The following is a 22,172-nucleotide window of genomic DNA, read 5'->3' on the forward strand; positions in this document are numbered from 1 at the left end:
ATTAAAATAAAGGGAGATAAAAGGGGTTTTTTTCAAAGTATAAACTGGCAATCATATTCCCCATTCTATCACCTCTGATATATACCACTTTGCTGATTAAAAAAAAAAAAGAAGAAGAAGAACTGACACTTTTAAAGTAAATAGCCTGGTGGATGGCTCAATTGTCCTATTGCAGAAGTGTGACCTGGATTAGGTCTTCAATTTAATTTGATCTGGATTCTACCAATTTTTCTAAATTGGTCACATATTCACCATTTCCCTGATAAAAGCCATTACTGCCTAAAGTTGCAAAAAATTCAGTAAGGCTTTAGAAGTCTTTGGCAACAGTATCCTAAGAAGAAACAAGACAGAGCTATTATTTCATAGAAAAGACATGATTTTCTGTGGGCTGTGCTTTATATAAGAGTGATTACTTGTCAGCCTCACCAAAAAAAAAAAAATTCAATGACTTTCTTTTTGCCTGCAGAATAAAGTCCATATTCCTTAACCTAGAATTTAAGACTTTCCAATTCTGGTCCCTACCTGCTCCTCAAATATTATCTCCAAATAATTTTAAGCATACATTGCAAGCAATAAGAAGAAGAAGCATACACTCTTACTAGGCATATATTTACCTATTAATACCACTGTAAATATAGACATTACAGAACTTATATCAAAAAAGTTTTTAAAGAATGAGATTAAAATGAAATAATATTTGATTCTAGAATCAATAGAGAACTGCTAGAATTTATTGAGAAAATGGTTATATGGTCCGACTCTCACTTTGGAAAAACCTCCTTGTGGCCTAGCTGTACCTGATCTAAAACTATATTATAAAGCAGCAGTCACCAAAACCATTTGCTACTGGCTAAGAAATAGAGTAGTTGATCAGTAGAATAGGTTAGGTTCCCAGGACAAATAGTCAATGACTACAGCAATCAAGTGTTTGACAAATCCAAAGACTCCAGCCTTTGGGATAAGAATTCATTATTTGACAAAAATTGCTGGGAAAATTGGAAATTAGTATGGCAAAACTAGGCATTGACCCATACTTAACACCGTATACCAAGACAAGATCAAAATGGGTCCCTGATCTAGGCATAAAGAATGAGATTATAAATAGACTAGAAGAGCATAGGATAGTTTACCTCTTAGACCTGTGGAGGAGTTAGGAATTTGTGACCAAAGTAGAACTAGAGATCATTACTGATCACAAAATAGAAAATTTCGATTATATTAAGTTAAAAAGCTTTTGTACAAATAAAACTAATGAGGACAGGATTAGAAGGGAAACAATAAAATGGGAAAACATTTTTACAGCTAAAAGTTCTGATAAAGGCCTCATCTCCAAAATATAGAGAGAATTGACTCTAATTTATAAGAAATCAAGCCATTCTCCAATTGATAAATGGTCAAAGGGTATAAACAGACAATTTTCAGATGAAGAAATTAAAACTATTTCTAGTCATATAAAAAGGTATTCCAAATCATTGTTGATCAGAGAAATGCAAATTAAGACAACTCTGAGATATCACTACATACCTGTCAGATTGGCTAAGATGACAGAAAAAAATAATGATGAGTGTTGGAGGGGATGTGGGAAAACTGGGGCACTGATACATTGTTGGTAGAACTGTGAATACATCTGAACCCTCTGGAGAGCAATTTGGAACTATGCTCAAAAAGTTATCAAACTCTGCATACCCTTTGATCCAGCAGTGCTACTACTGGGCTTATATCCTAAAGAGATTTTAAAGAAGGAAAAGGACCCGTATATGCAAAAATGTTTGTGGCAGCCCTTTTAGTAGTGGTGAGAAACTAGAAATTGAAGGGAGAATGGTTGGGTAAATTGTGGTATATGAATGTTATGGAATATTATTGTTCTATAAGAAATGACCAGAAGGATGATTTCAGAAAGGGCTGGAGAGACTTACACGAACTGATCCTCAGTGAAATGAGCAGGGCCAGGGGATCATTCTATATGGCAACAACAATACTACATGATGATAAATTCTGATGGACTTGGCTTTCTTCAACAATGAGAGGATCCAATTCAGTTCCAATTGATCTGTAATGAATAGAACCAGCTACACCCAGAAAAAGAACACTGGGAAATGAATATGGACCACAACATAGCATTTCTATTCTTTCAGTTATTATTTGCTTGCATTTTTGTTTTTTTCCTCTCAGGTTATTTTTATCTTCCTTCAAAATCTGATCTTTCCTGTACAACAAGATAACTGTATAAATATGTAATCATATATTGCATTTAACATATACTTTAACATGTCTAACATGTATGGGACTACCTGCCATCTAGGGGATGGGGTGGAGGGGAAAAAAAGAAAAAAAAAGAAAAACCACCTTGGCAAGTGTGTGAAGGATAGTTTGGAATGGGGAGAAACTTCATTGATTCATGAAGACTAATTAGGGGGCTATAGCAAGAGTCCCTATGAGAGAAGAGAAGGGGACATATTTGACGTTTCAAAGACAGAAATGACAAGTTTGGCAACTGATTGGTTATTTGACACAAGAAAGATATTAAGAAGGACACCAAGGTGGTACACCTGGATGACAGGATGGTGCACTTCCACACACTTATTTTTGGAAAACAGGTGGGTTTGAGGGAGTGGAGGAAGATAATATCATGAGATCTCCAGTGAAGATCACTTCTTCCTGTCATGCAGTTCACTCAATCTACCTAACCCAAAATGAAAAAGGGAAAACAGGGCTCCTAATCAATCATTAGTCACAGTCTCCAAGTATAGAGTCTTCCCTTCTAGGGAACCACAGTCATGAAGTGATCTGAGGGGTAGAGGTAAGTATGCTGGAGGAAGGGAAAATGTTTTCCAAGGGTCAAAAGCTGCTACTTTGCTGATTAAGTAAGTTAGAGTATTATTTAGGAATAACTTGTCACAAGCAACAGTGGTTTCATTTTGTGATAGCAATGTTCATGACTTTTACAAGACATCATCAGGGTAACAATATCATCACAATGATAATGGGCTGACCCAGAATATATGACTTTGACCAGATTTTACCCAAGTGAACTAGTTTTTCTACCTTTACTCAGCTCTCTAGTACTGGAGGGATTCCCTTAGGGTATAGACTAGAAAAGATGATTAGAAACTGAGTCAGCAGAGTCAAACAGGAAAATAAAAAGTAAAGATGGAGGATCATAGATTTAGAACTAGAAACGATGTTAAAACTCATATAGTCTATACACCTCACTTTATCATTGAGGAACTGCATCTCAAAGAAATTAAGTGACTTGGCCATGGTTAAAGAGAAAGGGAGAGAGGAGAGAAAGGAAGAAAGAGGGGAAGAGAGAAAGAAGAAAAATAAGGAAGAGGAAGAAGGGGAGACAGAGAGAGAGGGGGGAAGAGAAAGAGAAAGAGAGAGAGAGAGAAGGAAGAAGGGAGGAAAGGAAGAAGGGAAGGAGACAAAGAGAAAGCGGGAGGAAGGGAAGGAGGGAAGGAAAGAAGGAAAGAGGAAAGGAGAGAGAGAAAAAGAGAGAGAGAAGGAGAGAGAGAGGGAGAGAGAGAAGTAATAGTTTTGATACAGTTTCTGCTAGTATTAAGTGTAAAATTTATTCTTTCAGCTATCTCTATGGCACCTTGTCTGAAGACCAGACCTATTTTTTTCCTTCCCAACTCAGGGTAGATAGATGTTGATTCCCTCAACATATTGGGACATAATCCCCACACACTGCTTCAGTCTCTGTGGGAGAGAAGAAAGATTAGGCTCCAGGTTTAACTATTAAATATCTCTATATAACTTTCTATATGAAGTAGAGTTATTTGTTTCTCCCCATATAAAACAGCATATCTCAATATAGTGCAATTCAGTTCAAGTCCAGGGTGGGCCAGCATGATCAGACCTTTTCTCATCAGGGCTCCACAATGGATCCATCAGTTGCTCCAATGCAACACTTGGCCTACATTCTTAGATTTCCAGATTCATATGGTTTGTAGTCTTCAGGAAGAAAATTCACCCGCTGCAAATAGAACAAAAAAGATGAAAAAGGCCAAAACTCAGGCCTATTTCTCAGAATCATATAATGTGAGTGAAGGAGTCTTTCGCTCTCAGACACAAATTCAGGGGAAAGTTCTGACTATATTCAGTTAAGGAGTTAGTTTTGAAGATTCAAAGAGTTGCTACTATGGAGCCAATGGACAAAAAGATTGTCTCTAACCAGTTTTTAATGCAGGCACTAATTTTCCATTCTCCCAGAAGGGCTCCCTTGTTTCTTCCATGTAGATGACACCAAATTGGGCAATCTAGGTGTATATCAAAATTCCATTCTCCTCTCCCCACCACAAGAGCCTGTATTCAACCAAAGAAACAAGGGAGCATTAACTGACTGACAAGTTCGGGGCTAGTTTTCAGTTAAGACATATGGGTTGCTTGAAATGTGTAATTGTAAGAAAATCTCTTGCATCCATCTGCCTCGGTTTCTGATAAGCATAATCTAAGTCTTTAATTAAAGGTTTCTAAACAACATTTAGAGGAAATCAAGCTTCTTAGTCCCATAGGGTTAGGTTCAAACAATGCAATAAAGTTTTCTTACAATTCTCATAATTGAATAAAGTTTTCTCACCAGACAGAAACTGAACTCAACTCATAATCAAATAGAAAGGAAATTGAATTGAATTGAGTGGACTCAGTGTGGTTCACTCAATTCCCATAAATCCCACAAAGTAGTCTTTTTGTGTGTGTGTGAGGCAATTGGAATTAAGTGACTTGCCCATGGTCACACAGGTAATAGCGGAGGCAGGATATAAACTCAGTTTCTCCTGATTTCAGGATCAATGTTCTATCTACTATGTATCTAGCTGTTCCCCAAAATGATCTTAAATAGAATACTTGAATAACTGTTAAGAGAAATGGTAGTGGCTGTTGGTTTGGAGAAATTGAGCGCTTCATGGATTATTCAAATCCATAATCAAATAAGATTACAGAAAATATAATACAAAAAGTATAATTTTTTAAAATCATGAATAACTGACAAAATACTACTTCAAAATCATGTAATTAATCCTCAAAAAATAATTTAAAATCCTTTAAAGGAATCTGGCAACTTGAGGAGATGCTGGTTCTGAGATTAAGATTATTTAAAAATAAATTATTTATTAGTAGTTAATCATGTCATTGTTTAATTAATAAATTATCATTAAGATTATTTTAATAATCTATTGTTATTAGTATTATTGTTTAAGGTTATTCCAAATGAATTTGTAATTAATAAACAATTATTAATAAATGGTTCTTTTTTAAATTTATTTAATAGCCTTTTATTTACAGGTTATATGCATGGATAACTTTACAGTATTAACAATTGTCAAACCTCTTGTTCCAATTTTTCACCTCTTACCCCCCACCCCCTCCCCTAGATGGCAGGATGACCAGTAGATGTTAAATACATTAAAATATAAATTAGATACACAATAAGTATACATGACCAAAACATTATTTTGCTGTATAAAAAGAATCAGACTCTGAAATATTGTACAATTAGCTTGTGAAGGAAATCAAAAATGCAGGTGGGCATAAATATAGGGATTGGGAATTCAATGTAATGGTTTTTAGTCATCTCCCAAAGTTCTTTCTCTAGGCATAGTTGGTTCAGTTCATTACTGCTCCATTGGAAATGATTTGGTTCTTGATATTATTCAAATGGTTGAAATGAAATGGTTCTTGATATTATTCAAAATAAAGCACAAAAGAAAGTTTGATTAAAAAACAAAAAAAAAATCACCAACAATTTAAAAAACTACTACTTCAAAACAGCCTAAGTAATCTTCAAAAAAAATTCAAAAATCTTTAGAGGAGTCTGGCAGCCTAAGGAACTTTTATTGATTCCTTTACAGTATGGCACAGACTTCTTGACTTTGGGAGAGCAGTGAGAAAATCAATAACTGCTAAACATTTCTATGAAGAAAAAATCCTTGCCATCGTAAATGGCAAGATAAAAAAGAGACTGGAGTACTAAAGTTAGGGAAAACATCATTTTTAATTTATTGTCATTCAAGGTTACACCAAAACTTGTCAGAAGTAGACCAATTGAGTATGTAAAGCATGAGCATTTTCTTTTTTTTTTTTTAAATTTAATAGTATACTTTTCCCCAATCACATGTAACAATAGTTTTCAACATTTATCTTTGTAAAAATTTGAGCTCAAAATTTTCTCCCTCTCTTCTTTCCTTTCTTTTCCCATCCCCAAGACAGCAAGCAATCTGATATGGATTATACATGCACAATTATGTTAAACATATTTCCATATTAGTGATGTTGTAAAAGAACCCAAAACAAAAGAGAAAAACCACAAGAAAGAAAAAACAAACAAAAAATGAAAATAGTCTGCTTCCATCTATCTTCAATTCTTTGTCTGAATGTAGATTGCATTTTCTATAAATCCCTTGGAATTCTCTTGGATCATTGCATTGCTGAGAAGAACTAAATCTATCATAATTGCTCATCCAATAATAGTACTATTACTGTATACAGTGTTCTTCTGGTTCTACTCATTTCATTCAGTAGCACAAGTATTTTCATCAAACTATAAAGATTTGGAGGAATTTTTTACTTCCAGTAGGTCTGAAAATCTCATATATGTTCAGTGAAAAACATTTATTAAGCACCTATCATGTGCTGGACACTGGGCTAAACATTGGGGATAGAAGACAACCAAAAGTCTTTCCCTGCTCTCAAGGAGTATATAAGGAAATGGGGGAAACTCACAAGCAAAGAAATCTATTAAAACAAGCCCTATACAAGATAAATAGAGGGAAGATAAATAGAGGGAAGGCACTAGAATTAATGGAAATTGGAAAAGGTGTGATATTGAGGAATCATAAATTCTGATGAAATATATTAATACCTGAAAATACAGAATTATTCCAGAATTATAGAAATTCCTAAAGGGAGAAAGTACCAACAACATGACCCGGTACCATGTACACATTGTGAAAAGTTGAAAAATTTATTCACAAGATGGAAATAAACATGCGTCAATGACCTAGGAACTTGTGGTTTAAATCCCATTGAAAACCTTTGTGCTATAATTTAGGCTAAATTTGGAAAAATAAACTATTCATTAAAGGGATGCTTAATACTTATTGTTTTAAAAGACAAGAATATGTCAGAATCTTTTAAACTCAGTGTCAAAGCATATAAAACAAGTGATGGCATCATAATGAGAATATATTGCATATTGTTTTTAAATAAACTGTAAGGTTTTGTAAATTGTAAGGTTTATGTATAAGAGAATACGTTTAATTATTTTATTTTGTCTCAAGTAATTCACACATCACCACAGGTTATATAACTGTCCTGAAAGGCCCACAATGGATCAGAAGGCATGAGGTTGGGAGTTTTCAGTGGGGAGACATAGGATGGAATAATGAGACATTAAAGGGTAGTAGGAAAGGTGTGTTTGTGTTGGAAATACCTCATGATCTGCTTTGAAGGGAAGATCAAATTCGTCTTTGAGATTAGTCCATTATGCCCAGATCAGATTATGATTCAGACTCATTGAATATAATAATTCCAGGCTGAAGAATAGTCCTTATTGATTAAATTACACTAGCCAGTTGAGACTGTGATATTGGACCAGAAAGTCAGGAAAACTGACAGCCTTAAACAATCACTAGCTGTGCAACAGGAGGCAAGTTCCTGTCTGCCTCAGTTTCTCCTTCTGTAATTTGAGGATAATAGCACCTCTACTTCACAGGATTGTTGTGAGGACAAAATGAGATTTATAAATTGCTTTGCAAATGTTAAAACCCTGTATAAATGCTACTTTAATGCTATTATAACCACACTCCTGGACACCGGCTAACAAGACTAGCTCTGCCATCTGGGAAGATGGGGTAGCAGATTGTGACCCACAAAGATTTTGGCACTTCCTCAGCACTCCTTAAGTAGCAAGGTGAGCAGGAGACTCCTAGTCCTTCTTTGATGAGTAGGAACATAGAACTTTTGAGGAGCTGATTTCTTCTAATGAATAGCTTGGCATTAGTGGCTAACACTGCCACCTAGTGAATAAAGGAATTCTCTAATGGAAAACATGGGATCCGGCATCAAAGAGCTTGGGTATGAATCCCAATTTTCCCACCTAGTCACCTGTGTAGCTTTTGCTTTCTCATTTAAAACATGAGATGATTGGACTATGAGATCTCTCTGTTCAACTCAATTCCACAAACATTGATTGCCTATTATCTGCAAGTCCCATCCTAGTAGCTTCTCTTCTATTGGGTCCTTTCCAATTTCAAATTTATATTCTTACCTTTTATTTTAACACCTATCTTGAATTTCTGTATATGATAGTCAAAAAAAAAAAAAGCCTCTGTGTTTCATTTGGGGTCTGAGATTCTTAGGGTTAACTAACATTAATCTTCGGGAAAGTCATAGAAAATCCCTTGTCCCGTGCTTGTACAGCCAGAGCCTTCCCTAGTTAATACCTTGAATCTCTCTATCTGTAATATTGGAAATGAGAGAACAATCAATCATGCTTGAGTGAGAACCCATCCTTCTTTATAAAGCCTTCACCTGTCTTGGTAAAATGGACTCATTTGGAAGAAAAAGGTCCCCAGTCATCTGAGCATCATAGCTGGGAATGCCCAATGCAAGAACAGCCCATTACTTATTAGTCTCTTCTAATTCTTTGTCCCAAGTGGTATAAAATCCATAGCAACCTTTCTGGACAGCTCCCTCCCTTATTGCCTGCCTCCCATTTTTCCAGGCGCCTCATTTTAGGTTTTAAGCCTCCTTTTGTATGAGTTAAAACATAATAAAGATTTCTTGGTCCACCTGCCAATTTGTTTTTAAATTTTTATGAAAACTTCTCCTTAACTCCCAAAACTACTAGACCAAATTAGGTGGTTTTCTCTATTCATCCCAGGACAGTAATTTTTTTTTCCCTCATTTGAATTCCTCAAGTACTTATTGCCTGTACCACTCATTTGGCACTCAGTACATTACACTCAAAGTTGTCATTTGCATTTGCCTCCCCAGATAGCTACAAAATACTAGGAATAAAGTTCTTGTAGTTCTTTTTATTCCTGTGCTGGTGATGATGATGGGTAGCATTCATATAATGTTCTAAGGTTTACAAAATCCTTTACAAAAATTACCTCATTTGAGCCTCACAATAGCCTTTGGATATAGGTGCTGTTTTCACTCTACTGATGGGGAAACTAAGGCAGATAGCAGATAACTGACTTGCCCAAAGTCACACAGCTTCTAGGAATAATGATGATGGATGATGGACAATGAAGATTATGACTGATAATATCTGATCATATGATACTGAGGGCATAGAGAGTTTATAATAAGGAGAAGGAAGAGAGAAAGAAGACATAATTATGATTTAAAAAAAAACTCTCTGAAGCAGAGGTCAAGAGCTGTCCTGATTTTTCCTTTGTATCCTCAGCATAAAATAAGGCAGCATGGTACAGAGCTGGTCTGAGTGCCAAAGACCTGAGTTCAAATGTCACTTTGAACACACACTGGCTTTTTAATCATGCCTGATATTCTACATATATCCTAGACATTTTCTGATATACTATACAACTATTTAAGACTAAAAATCATAGAAAAATGCCAACCTACACTGGTAGAAGGAATTCAAATTCCCTATATCAATGAAATCCCTATCTAGTGCCTTGAAAATATGTGGCTATTTTTCTATATATGTCCATGTTGTCTCCCCCAATTAAAATATAAGTTCTTCAAGGACATAGACTGTGTAATATTCTGTCTTTGTAGCCCCAGAAGAGAAGCAGCAAAGCCCAGGGAATGGAGAGCTGGACTTAAAGTCAGAAAGCCCTAGTTTCAAATCCTAACTCTGACCAATCCTATGCATGTGACCCTGCCCTAGCCATTTAGTTCTCAGCATCCCAAGCATCTCTCCAAGGTTATAAATTAAAGAGAGGATGCCAGCCAGCACTGGCAGAGGGAATTTCCCCTTTCCCTTCCCAGGAGCTTTCTCTATCAATGACATCACAGATCTAATCCTTATCTTTGTCTCCAGCATTTACCACCACGTGATAGATGCTTAGTGTTTGTTAACTTGAATGAAAGGATGACAATTAAATTGAATACCCTGGTGGAAGAGAAAAACTAAAACAATTTATCAGTCAATTTAGAAAATGTGAGCCCTGGTTAGAAAGAAATTGAAAGGTAAAGGTTTTGAGTTGATTGGTTTTGGGTTGTTTTTTTTAGTCAATAACACACAGGAAGACCAGAAAGCATTTAAAAATACTTTATCAAAAGCCTGGGACAAATGGATGTCAAGAGTAAAAAATACCAAACCCTCGAAGAATCAAAAAGCACTAGGCAGCATAACTGAATTTTCCAGATAATGAGACATTTCAGAGAATAAGGCATTTTTCAAAAACTGGAAAGACAGTTCAAATGAACAAAAGAGGGAAGCTCACAAAATATGGCAGACGGGAAGAAATTAGAAATTAGTCAGGTCAAGAAAGGATATTTGAAGCCCACCTTTCATGGGTGACCAAAACCAATAATACGGATTCTTTGAGAAAACTATCAGAGGGAGGAAGGCAAAGAATGAATGATGCGTATGGTAGAAGAACCAGAGGCATTCCTTGAATAGGAATCCAGATGTTAGGGGGTTATTTGAGAATCAGACTCCTTGGGTAGTAGTTTTATAGTTCCAAGTCTTGGCAAAAGGGGCTGAATCATTCCTTTCCCTCATTGGCTAGTGTCAAAGCACTCAAGTTTGTGAGAGAAAAATAACAGAGATTTTGTGAAGTACCATGCTTTTGTTGGGGAGTGGGCAAGGGGAGGACAGCAATTTTATCACCCTTCTTATGGTTTTGCTCCCTAACTGCCAATAGAGCCCCTCAATTTGAGACCTTAACTCAGCAGTTCTCAAAGGCTGTGACACAAGCCAGAATTCTTGCTAGATTCACAAATTGTTAGGAGTTTGGGACTAAAATCAAATGTACACATGAGAATCTAACTTTCCCATCAAGTGCTAGGATTCCTCAAGACAAAGAATTATATTCTGTGAGAAATATAAAAAGTTTAAGACATCAGCTCTAATTGATAACCTTTCACTCTTTCAGCTCAGCCTTGGATATGAGGGCCTCATATTTCCCACATTTTAAAGTAGTAGATGATAATTGCTAATCCTCAAACGCAAACTTCACCACTGTATCTTCATCTCACTTCCGCAGGCAGTGATTATCCTTGCCACATCTTTGGGATTTCCTTAATTCCTAGCAATAAAACTGAGACTGGGCAGATAGATAATGGATTTTTCTACTCCATTTAGATTCCTTTAGCTGAAATAGTTCTCCCTCTTTCTATTCCTCTTTGCCCCTGATATTTGTTTAACTCTATCTCTCTATATCCTAATTATCCCTTAACCCTCTCTTTCCTTTGAAGGCCTCTTTCTTTGTCTTACATGTCTTTCTTTTTTCTCCTCTTTTTCCTTCAAAGAGATTTCTCTCTACTTTTTCCCCTCTTAATAAATCACCATGTGGAACTAAATTTTGTTAATAACTTGTATTTGTTTTATTTTCATTTTTTGTTGTTGTTGTAATTAACTGAAGGAGTAGACAACAGTGTTAATAATTTTTAAAGAAGTGATAGAACTTTTTATATTTCTTTCTTTATTTCAAATTTCCCCCTATAAATTTGATTTTTACTTGTGTGAGACCCTTTGTCGATTTCTTTTTTTTCCTGTAAATTAGTAGTTCTTAAAGGAGAAAAGCTTCCCCACCTCTACTCTACTGTGCTCTGCCTCACTTAAACCCAATGCACTCACAAGTCAAGACATTATTCTTGTGATGTCATTGGTTCTTTTCCAGAATGAAGGATGAACAAAAAGAATTCCAAGTAAATAAAATAATATTTACAGCATTACAACTGTATAAGTGCCATAAAAATATTTAAATATATGCATATTTCCCCCTGGCAATAGGAAGAACAGAGAATTTTAAATGTTGGGATTGCTATTCTCTTTTTTCATATTCCTGGGGGAGTTGGGGAAGGGGAGTTTCATTCAATTAAGTGAAATTTTAGAATATCAAGGCTTTGTTTGCAAAAAGAATCCCAGTAGCTCATGTGCTAAAATAGTCTTATCCATCTGTTCCTGCTTTGTCTGCCCTGTACCCTTGCTGGCATTTTGCCTTCTCTCCATTTGAACCAGAGCCATAACTAACAATTTTAGTACTAGTGGAAAGTTTGGTTTTTTTTAAGTGCTCAAAACTATACCCTCAAGTGAATTTTTTAAAAGAAATTTAACAAGAAGGGAAACACCCCATGACATAAGATAAAACATAATGGCTCACCTGTCAATAATGGAGAGAGACATTGGATGCCCAAGAGATTGCTCCCGAGGATATCCCAGATCTGGGACCATGTGTAACAAACAGGAACAAGTTAAACCCAGTAGGAGTTCATCTCCCCTAAAGGTGGAGAAGGGAAAGGAGGATATGAGCCATCTGTTAGTTTCCTATTTTAACTAATCATTCTTGCTAATTAAATGCTAGGCTCAGTTGCTTCTACGCTGATGAAGCATTATAAATGGTCTCAGCTCTATATGTTTTTGTTGCTGTTTAGTTATTTTCAGTCACCCCTGACTTTGGGACCCCTTTGGGGGATTTTTGGCAAAGATACTGGAATAATCTGCCATTTCATCCATTTCATTTCACAGATGAGAAACTGAGGCAAACAAGATGAAGTGATTTTCCAAGGGTCACACAGGTAGTAATGGTCTGAGGTTGGATTTGAACTCCTAACCTGGCATTCTATCCTACTGTGCCATCTATCTAGCCTATGTTTGAGTGGCCTGAGATGAAGGTCTAGTTGTACTGCCCTAGTTCTGGTTCTGGCTTGGTTTCTTGGGTAGAAAATAAAATTTCAATTATAATGGTTCCCACATCAAGATGCTATTTTAACAATTAGATGGCTTGACTTGACAAATATATTCCAAAGATTGTCATACTTTCTAGATGATAAGAATTGGAGGATCAGCTTGTTATATGTGCAGATTATCCCTGTGGCTAAAAATACAGGAACTAATGAATGAAAGGCACATAATTCTGATGTCTTGGCCATTAATAAAGCAAAATAATGCTCTCCCAAGGAGGTGAATGATTCCACAGAGACCACCTTGTCAATTCTTTCCATATCACTTAAAAAGGGTCCAATTATTAATCCAGAGACAAGGAAATTGAAAAACCCAGAGGCAGGAAGGAATAGACCAAACAGACCCGAATCAAAGGCAAAGCCCAAAAGAAAAGAATTCCCTACACCCCATCCAATTCTCTTTCTGGGGAGCAGGGGGAGGCAGAGCCATCACATAGAGAGATTTGGAGTTAGAGGACCAAGTTTTTGTTATAGTTCTACCATTTATTATTCAGGTAATACTTGGCAAGTTATTATTCAACCTCTAAGGGTCTTAGTTTCCTCAGTTTTGGGACCTTAATTTTAGGTTGAGCTAAAAGAATCCCTCCTCTCTCCCAATCCATAAGAAAATGGTTCACGGTGTTTTATCAGCTCAGATGAAAAACTTTGTCATATAAAAAAAGATGGAGTCTTTGTGTTTAAACTTGTATAATATTTAGGAATCTCGAAAATGCTTGAGCAACTGTAGTCCCAGACTCTCGTGTTTGAATGTCTTCCTTCTCTTTTAATGCTTAATGATGTTCCTTCCTGGTTTGTCTGCAAACTGGGGTAAAAGACTTCTAAATAAAGCTTGACAAAATAGACACCATGGGAAAGCAAGAGACAGTAATTGCAGGCACCCTGACATCCCTGTTCAAGCTGGTGGTGCCTGGCATCAATTCAATGGGAAATGCTCCCTATTTATATGAAAAAGGAGTTTCGTTTTTTGCCATTCGCCTTTCCAGTCACACCATCTTTAAAAACATTCTCCACATTTCTATTCTCCTTAGAAGCGACGTCTTGTCATTTTTCCCCTTTTCTTACAGGCTCACAATTGGCCTCTTTGAATAAATATTTTTCACATCATCAGACCTGACTCTTCAAGTGTGAAGAATGTTCCCTATTGTTAACTGGATCTTTCTGCTGTTCTTTACTCTATACATAGAATCCTGAATATTAGAAGCAGTATCCAGTGCCCACGCTGGACAAAATGGTCAAATAGGCTGAATTTGTTTTTAGCACCTTTATCTCAGCCTCAATGTAATGGCAAAAGGATTGATTTTATATTTGCAGGTCTTAAATCCCAGATCAGTTACTCATAACCTGTGTGACCTTGTACGTTCCATATCCTGGACTTCATTTCTTTTAGTACAATAGAGGAGATCAAAGCTTCTAAAACTACGGGACACAATCCCATATAGGATTGCATAACTGAATGTCAGGGTCATAAAAAATTTGGCCATAGTAAAAGGTATCAAATATTCTGTCAACATTTGATTCTTTATGTAAAAATGAAGAAGCATATGCATCTCATTTGTATCCAAACTTGCTTTCAGTTTTTAAAATGGTAAAAATTATATGTATATCAAAGAATTGTTTTAAAATAAATTGCTTTGTGAAAATATGTTTAGAAGAATTGCACATGTTTAACCTATATTAGATTACTTGCTGTCTAGGTGAGGGGAGGAAAGAAAAGGAGAAAAATTTGGAATATAAGATTTTGCAAGGATAAATGTTGAAAAGTATCTTTGCATGTGTTTTGAAAATAAAAGGCTATTATTTTAAAAATGTTAAATAAAATAAAATAAATTTCTTTATGAATTGTTATCAGTAAATTTTTTTATTTATATACCTATTTTATATACTTATATACTCAGGGTCACATAAAAATTTCTTGAGTATAGAGTTTTGAGTGGAAAAAGTTTAAGAAGCTCTGACCTAGATGGACTTTAATATCTCTTCTAGTTCTGAATCTATGATTTTACTACCCATTATTCAACTCTCTCTTTCCCTGAAACCATCCAGGGCTCTCAAACATAACCCTGCCTGCCCAGAGCCTCTCACTAAATGACCCAACCAGACCTATCTTGAAAGGGAGCAAGGTATACATAATTGATAAAATGGTGGACTTAGAATCAAGAAAATTTGGATTCCACTCTTACCTCAGACATTCATTAGTTATGTGATTCTGGGAAAACCTCTTATGTTCTCTGAGCCCCAACCTAATGAGGATATTTATCATTTCAGTGTTTGTCTCACAGAGGTAGTAAGAAAAATTTAAATGAGATATTGTACTTTATAGTGCTTTGAAAACTCTAAAGTGACATATGAATACCTATTATTGGTAGATTGTACTCCACAGGTGCTTCCTGTTCCCATCAAAGTTCTCCACTATTTCCCATTTTCTCAAAAATAAATTAATCCAATGCATATTATATTAACGACTACTAGGGAGAATCTCCCAGATACACATCCAAGCATCTGAGTTTGATAGTTTTAGCCTAGTAAGGCTAATATCTAGCAAATAAAGAATTGTTTGTGTTTAATAATTAGCCTCTGAACAGATAATCTAGTTTGCTCCATGTCTTCCCCAGATAGATTAAAAGTCCACAAGGTAGAAAGTGAGCACATTTAATAAAGAATAGATTCAGTAGAAATTGGAGATGATAGAAGACAAGGGTCTCTCTTCAATGAAGTCAGAACAAAATAAAAAGAAGCAGATTAAGTCTCAAGCATGGACTTCTGGGGCAGCTGGAAGGATAATTTGCAGCTCAAACTGAGCTTAAAGAACTCAAGAGCTACCTGCCTCAGAGCTACCACTAAGAATGTTTGTACTTGGGGCAAGGGTTACAGTGTCTGGGCCAATGGGATTAAAAGAGATCTTCAATTGGTGTCTCCAATAGTGAAAATTTCAACCAGGAGGCCATCTGTTAGGGGAGGAATTTCTGAGCAGGTAAAGTTTTGTTGCTTACCTTAGCCTATGCACCAGTCAGCTTCTTCCTGAAAAAAGCAGGAAATGAAGCCGTGCTATGCTCTGTCTGCGCAAACTGAACAAATAGTTTCTCCTTTTAAGTCCCATTTTCCTCTTTCCATTTTGATTCTTCCCCAGTTTTCACGCCTACTTCTAGCTCAAGCTTGCCCTTGGTCCAGTCCAAAATAATCCAAAGCTACAGTTGCCAGGGGATCAAAAAGACAAGATTGATAATGTACTACCCTTTTCTCTAAAAGGCCATAGAAAGGGGAAAACAATAACATATTTGTAAAGTATTTGCAACAAGATGTGTTTTGTTTTTTTGGTTGGGGGTGAAGATCCAGATCTGTGATTTCAAGTGTAAGAAAGAATATGGAAACTCTCTTCACAAACATGGTTTAATAATTCCTTCCTAATCAATAGTCTTGTTATATATATAGCCTATATATATATATGCATACATGTTTTATTATCATTATATATATAACATATATTATATATTCTAATACACATTATATATAATATAGACTATATATATACATATATAGTAATATATATAGTCCATAATCTATAGAGAGTTATTTAGAAGCACTAAGAGATAAAGCCTCTTGGCCATGGGCTTATAGCATGTATCTGAGGCAGAGGTTGAACCCATATCTTCCACAGTGGCTAGCATACAGTAGGTGCTTATTAAATGCTTATTGATTCCTGACTGGCCCTCTATCCATTATGATCCATTGTCAATTATCCCTAAAGGCTTGTTTTTTCAACATATCACGCTTGCTTTTAAAAGCTGAGTTCAAACAACACAAAATGTCCCTTTTTTCCAATAAGTCACAATTCTTCTCTGAGGCGATGAGTCAGAGAGTCTGAGGCACAAGCTGTTTCTGCACTCCCCAGTGTGAATCAGCCTACGTCTCTGGCAAGGGAAACGTGGGCTTGCTGGTAGCTCTCATGCCAGGTTGCAGGCATTTCCAGGGCCTCATGAGGCCTTGCGAGAGCCAGTGTGCTTTGGTCTCACCCCAGAAGGTATGGGTCAGCTCCCCGGGATGCTCCAGCAGTTACTCATTCCACCTCCATAGGCAATGGGCACCAGCTGCTGGAATATTCAGAATTCCCCAGCAGGCAAAGCCCACAGCAGGCCAGAGACTGTTCAGCAGATAAAAAGTCAGGGCCCTCCAGATTTAGTCTCAGCTCAGTGGTTGACTTGTTAAAGGGATGAATTTCTGGGCCTTGCCTGGGGATTTCTCCTCCCTAAAATAGGAGGTTCTGCCTTTATATGGGTTAGTAGAGAGTTATACATATTCCATAGGGTCATAGATTTGGGACAGAAAAAGACCTCAGAGGTCATGTAATCCAATTCTTTGATTATAGGTTAGGAAGGTAAAGTCTAGAATGAGTGAGGGGAGGGAGTGAGGAAGGAGGGAAGGGAGGGAAGGGAGGGAAGGGAGGGAGTGAGGAAGGAAGGAAGGGAAGGAGTGAGGAAGGAGGGAAGGGAGGGAAGCAACATGGGAGGGAAGGAGGGAGGATTTGTTAAGAGCTGTGCCTTAACACTTTAGAAATAGTGTCTCCTTTTTTCCTTATAAAGCCCTGGGAGGTAGATGCTATTATTATCACCATTTTAAAATTAAAGAACATGAGATCAACAAAGATTTAAGGCCTTGCCATGGAGTCACACGGTCAGGAAGAGTTTTAGATCAAATTTGAACTCGAGTCTTTCAGGCCTTCATTGAACTAATTTAGCTTGGTGATTTACCTCTTGGTGATTTACCAAATGACTGACTCAGGAGCACAAGGTAGTAAACAGCTGAGCAGCATATGAGCCCAATTCCTCTGTCCCCAAATTTAGGGTTCCTTCCACCACATTATTTTGCCACAAAATGAAATTTAGAAATTTATGGTTTTAACTAGCAGAGTCTTTTCCTTATTTAATTGGCACTGACAATTTTAAGGATCTCAAAGAAAGGCAGAAGCCAGCTGTGTTATATGCCGCTAATCTCTGCTCCTAGGAAGATTGAGAAGGGCAGATCCTGTAGCTTGGGAGTTTTTGTTTTGTGTTTTTTTTTTTATTTTCAAAGCATATGCAAGGATAATTTTTCACCACTGACTCTTGTAAAACCTTATGTTCCAAATTTCCCCCCTTCTCCATCCCTTCCCCTAAATGGCAAGTAATTCAGTATATATTCAACATGTTAAAAATTATATGTTAAATCCAATATATGCATACATATTTATACAATTATCTTATTGCACAAGAAAAATCAGATCAAAAAGGGAAAAAAATGAGAAAGAAAACAAAACACGAGCAAACAGCAACAAAATGGGTGAAAATGCTACGTTGTGATCCACACTCAGTTCCCAGTCTTCTTTCTGAATGTAGATGGCTCTTTCCATCACAGGATCACTGGAAATAGCCTCAATTATCTCATTGTTGAAAAGAGCCCTATCCATCAGAATTGATCATTGTATAATTTTGGTTTTGCTGTGTGCAATGATCTCTGCTCAGGAGTTCTGAGTTGTATTAGTGCTAAAGCCAATGGAATTTCTACAATAAGTTTAGCACTGTTATGGTTAGTCTCACCACCACTCATTGAGAGTAAGGAGTCATTTAGTTGCTTTAGGAGGGACAAATCAGCTCAAATCAGAAACAAATTAGATCAAAGCTTCAGTGCTGATAGCAATGGAATTAGGCTATAAAAGGTTACTGTACTTCCAGCATTGGCAAGGTAAGGAGACAGAGACTTTAAAAAAAAAAAGTTACAAAAATTGAGTTACCTACTATGGACCCACAGAGCTATACAAATATAGGAATCTGAAGGATAAATGTCATGTTAATTAGTTTATGATCCAATTTGAATCCCTCTCTTAAAATTGGATTGTGAGAAATGAACATTTGAGCAACTTAAGCTTTGTAGGACATTATGTATATGTTGCTCCTCCATTAGAATGTGAACTCTTTAAAGGAAGGAATCATGTTTTTGTTTTTCTTTATATCTTACCTTGATGGTAATCATATGGATCAAAAGTGTCAGCTGTGAAATCAACAAATGTTGGAGGGTATGGGGGAAAACTGGAACATTAATTCATTGGTGGTGGAATTATGAACTGATCCAACTATTTTGTAGAGTAACCTGGAATCATGCCCATAGTGTTACTAAACTGCCTAAATCCTTTGACTCAGCAACACCATTTCTAGGTCTGTTTCCTAAGATTATTAGGGAAAAAAGAAAAGAATTTATATGTTCTAAAATATTTTTAGCAGCTCTCTTTGTGGTGACAAAGAATTGAAAATTGCTGAGAAACCCATTAATTAGGGATTTTGACTGTTGTGGTGTATGATTGTGATGGAATACTACTGTGCTATAAATGATCTTAGAAAAACATTGGTAGACGTACATGAAATAATGAGGAGCAAAATGAGCAGAATGTGGTATATAGTATAAGAATAAGTATCAATGAATAAGTCTTTTTGATTATTTATTATAAATACCCAAATTAGCTACAGAGAATATATGAAGAAAGACTCCATCTGCATTCAGAGAAAGAACTGATAAATAGAAGTATTATAGAATGATTTTACGTTTATATACCTATTTGTGTCTGATGATTGCCATCTCGAGGGTAGATACAGGAGGAAAGAAAAAAAGGAAAATACTTATTTTTAAAAAATGGCAAATTGTAGGTACATAATAGATTTGCAGTTTCACATGCAATCATCTTTTTTTCTATTCTATTATGCTATAGAAGCGCTTATTTTATTTCTTAAGTTCAGAATAAAAAATATAATAATTTTTAAAGGGCCAGCTATCAGGAGGAAGTAGGAGTCATTAAGTGTGAAATCTATGCAAACCATAGAATTTCTCTGAACTTCCATTTGCTCACCTCTAGTAAGAAGGGACTTGACTTGATTCCTAAAGCCCTCCCCAGCTCTAGTTTTCTATGACAGTTTTACAATATAGCAAAAATGAATTCTTTTCCAATTAAAATTAATTAAGGATCATCCCATTCTGAGACTTTACTGTTCTTAGATTGTCAAGAGAGTCCTTGAAATAACTGGAATCACTCAAGGCTGTGAGAAACTTCATTGAATAAGTTAATAACTAATAATAGTCCACAGAAGCACAAACCATGAAAATATTCACCTATAGACATATATACTATGGGTTATCCTATGGCAGGTTTTCTTATTATTATTATTATTGAGCAGGGTTTATGACATATACATGAGGTGTCTATTAGTTCATCATTGTAGAATTCCTAATTCAGAATTTTATCCAATGGTACATATCACAGTCCACCTGGGTTTTAGCATTTAATATGACTAATAATTCAGATTTATATAGTGCATTAAGGCTGGCAGAGTGGGGACAGCTAAGCAGCACAATGGATAGAGCATTGGCCCAGGAATCAGGAGGACCTAAGTTCAAGTCCTGACTTAGGCAATAACTAGCTGTATGATCCTGGGCAAGTCACTTAATCCTTTTATTTTATTATTTGGTTTTCACAACAATCTACTCAGCTATTATTGTACCCATTATATAGATGAAAATATTGAGGTTAAGTGATTTGTACAAAGTCACACATATAGTAAATATCAGAGATGGAATCAAGTACAGCATTCTCTGCAGTAGGAGATCCTTACAGGATATGTGGCTTGTCTAGGTTTGTGCAGCTTATATTTGAGGAGGGATTTGAACCAAAGTCTTCATTTCTCTGACTCTGTCTCTCTGTTTGTCTCTCCCTGTCTCTATCTCTGTCTCTATCTTTGTCTTTGTCTGTGTCTCTCTCTTTGTGTGTGTGTCTCTCTCTGTCTCTGTTTCTGTCTCTTCCATCTTTTTTATAATGTATTTGTTGTTGTCCAACCATTTTGTTCATGTCCAACGCTTTGTGATCCCACCTCAGGGGTAGGGTTGCCATTTCCTTCTCCAGCTCATTTTACAGATGAGGAAACTGAGCAGCATTAAGTGACTTGTTCAGGATCTCACAGCTAGTATCTGAAAGTGATTTAAGCTCAAAAAGATGAGTCCTTCTGACTTCAGGAACTCTGTCCACTGTGCTACTAGCTGCCCCTATGTTATATCCATTTAATTTTTTTAAGCTTGAAAGATAAGTTCCATATTTATTCATGAAATTGGTCTGTAGTTTTCTTTCTCTGTTTTTCCTCTTCCTCATTTAGGTCTAAGTAACATATTTGTTTTATAAAACGTGTTTAACAGGATCCCTTCTTTTGTCTTCTTTGCAGTTTCATATGCAGTCATTTCTTTTTTGTTTATTAAATCTTCTGTTTACTTAAAAAACAGAATAGAAAAAAAAGAAAAACAAAAGGAAAATAAAATAAAACAGAACATTGTCATGTGCCCAACAAAACATCAGAGAAGATTCAAAATATGTAACAAAAAATTTCCAGTTCAAGAAAGGATATATAATAATAGACAAAATTATATTGAGTGCCCATCTTTGCTTCTTTATAGGTTATTCTTTTGTTCTCTACTATGCACTTTTTTTTTTTATTCTTTTTTTCCCCTTTCATCCCCAATACCTCCACCAAGCAGGCTATATTTAAGTACAGATATGTTTAATAGATATATACATACCCTACACACATATATAGAGAGTAACTTACATACAGATCTACATATACTCAGACATATACAGATAACACTAACCCTGCTAACATTTCTATTTTAATTCTGTTGCTCTACTTGCGTTGCAAAATATTACTTAACTTCCCCCATCCCATCCTTGTATTCTTCTCCCACCCTTTGCATCCTCCTCCATCCATTCTTCACCCTTTATTTCTTTATAGATTTTGGAGAGTGCTATACCCTTCAGGGTATATATGTAATGTTGCCTATTTAACCCATTCCCAATGTGAGTAGATTTTCAAAACTATAAGCCCTCCTCTCTCCTCTAATGCCTGTGTCTCTTCTTCCTCTGCCCCTCATTTATATAAATCTTCCTTTTGAGCTATCCAGTTATTGATATCAATCTTAAACATATGGTATGTTGTAAAAAACATAAACAATGTGTCCATGTTGAGTTCCTCGAAAGTAATCTTGGGTATCGGCTCTTGTATGTTAACTTTTCTATTGAGTTTGAGTTTGGTTGAAAGTCCTGAAAATCTTCAAGTTAGTTGAATGTCTTTTTTTTTTTTTTCATTTACGTTTATGGATAATTTTGCTGGATATATTTTTGCCCGCAGGCGTAGTTCTTTTGATTGTCAGTGAATATGATTCCAGGACTCGGAGTTTTTCATTGTGGCTACTCTTAAGTCCTGTACATTTCTAATTGTAGCTCC

This window comes from Sarcophilus harrisii, chromosome 6, assembly GCF_902635505.1.
Source record: "Sarcophilus harrisii chromosome 6, mSarHar1.11, whole genome shotgun sequence".
NCBI classification, from domain to species: domain Eukaryota; kingdom Metazoa; phylum Chordata; class Mammalia; order Dasyuromorphia; family Dasyuridae; genus Sarcophilus; species Sarcophilus harrisii.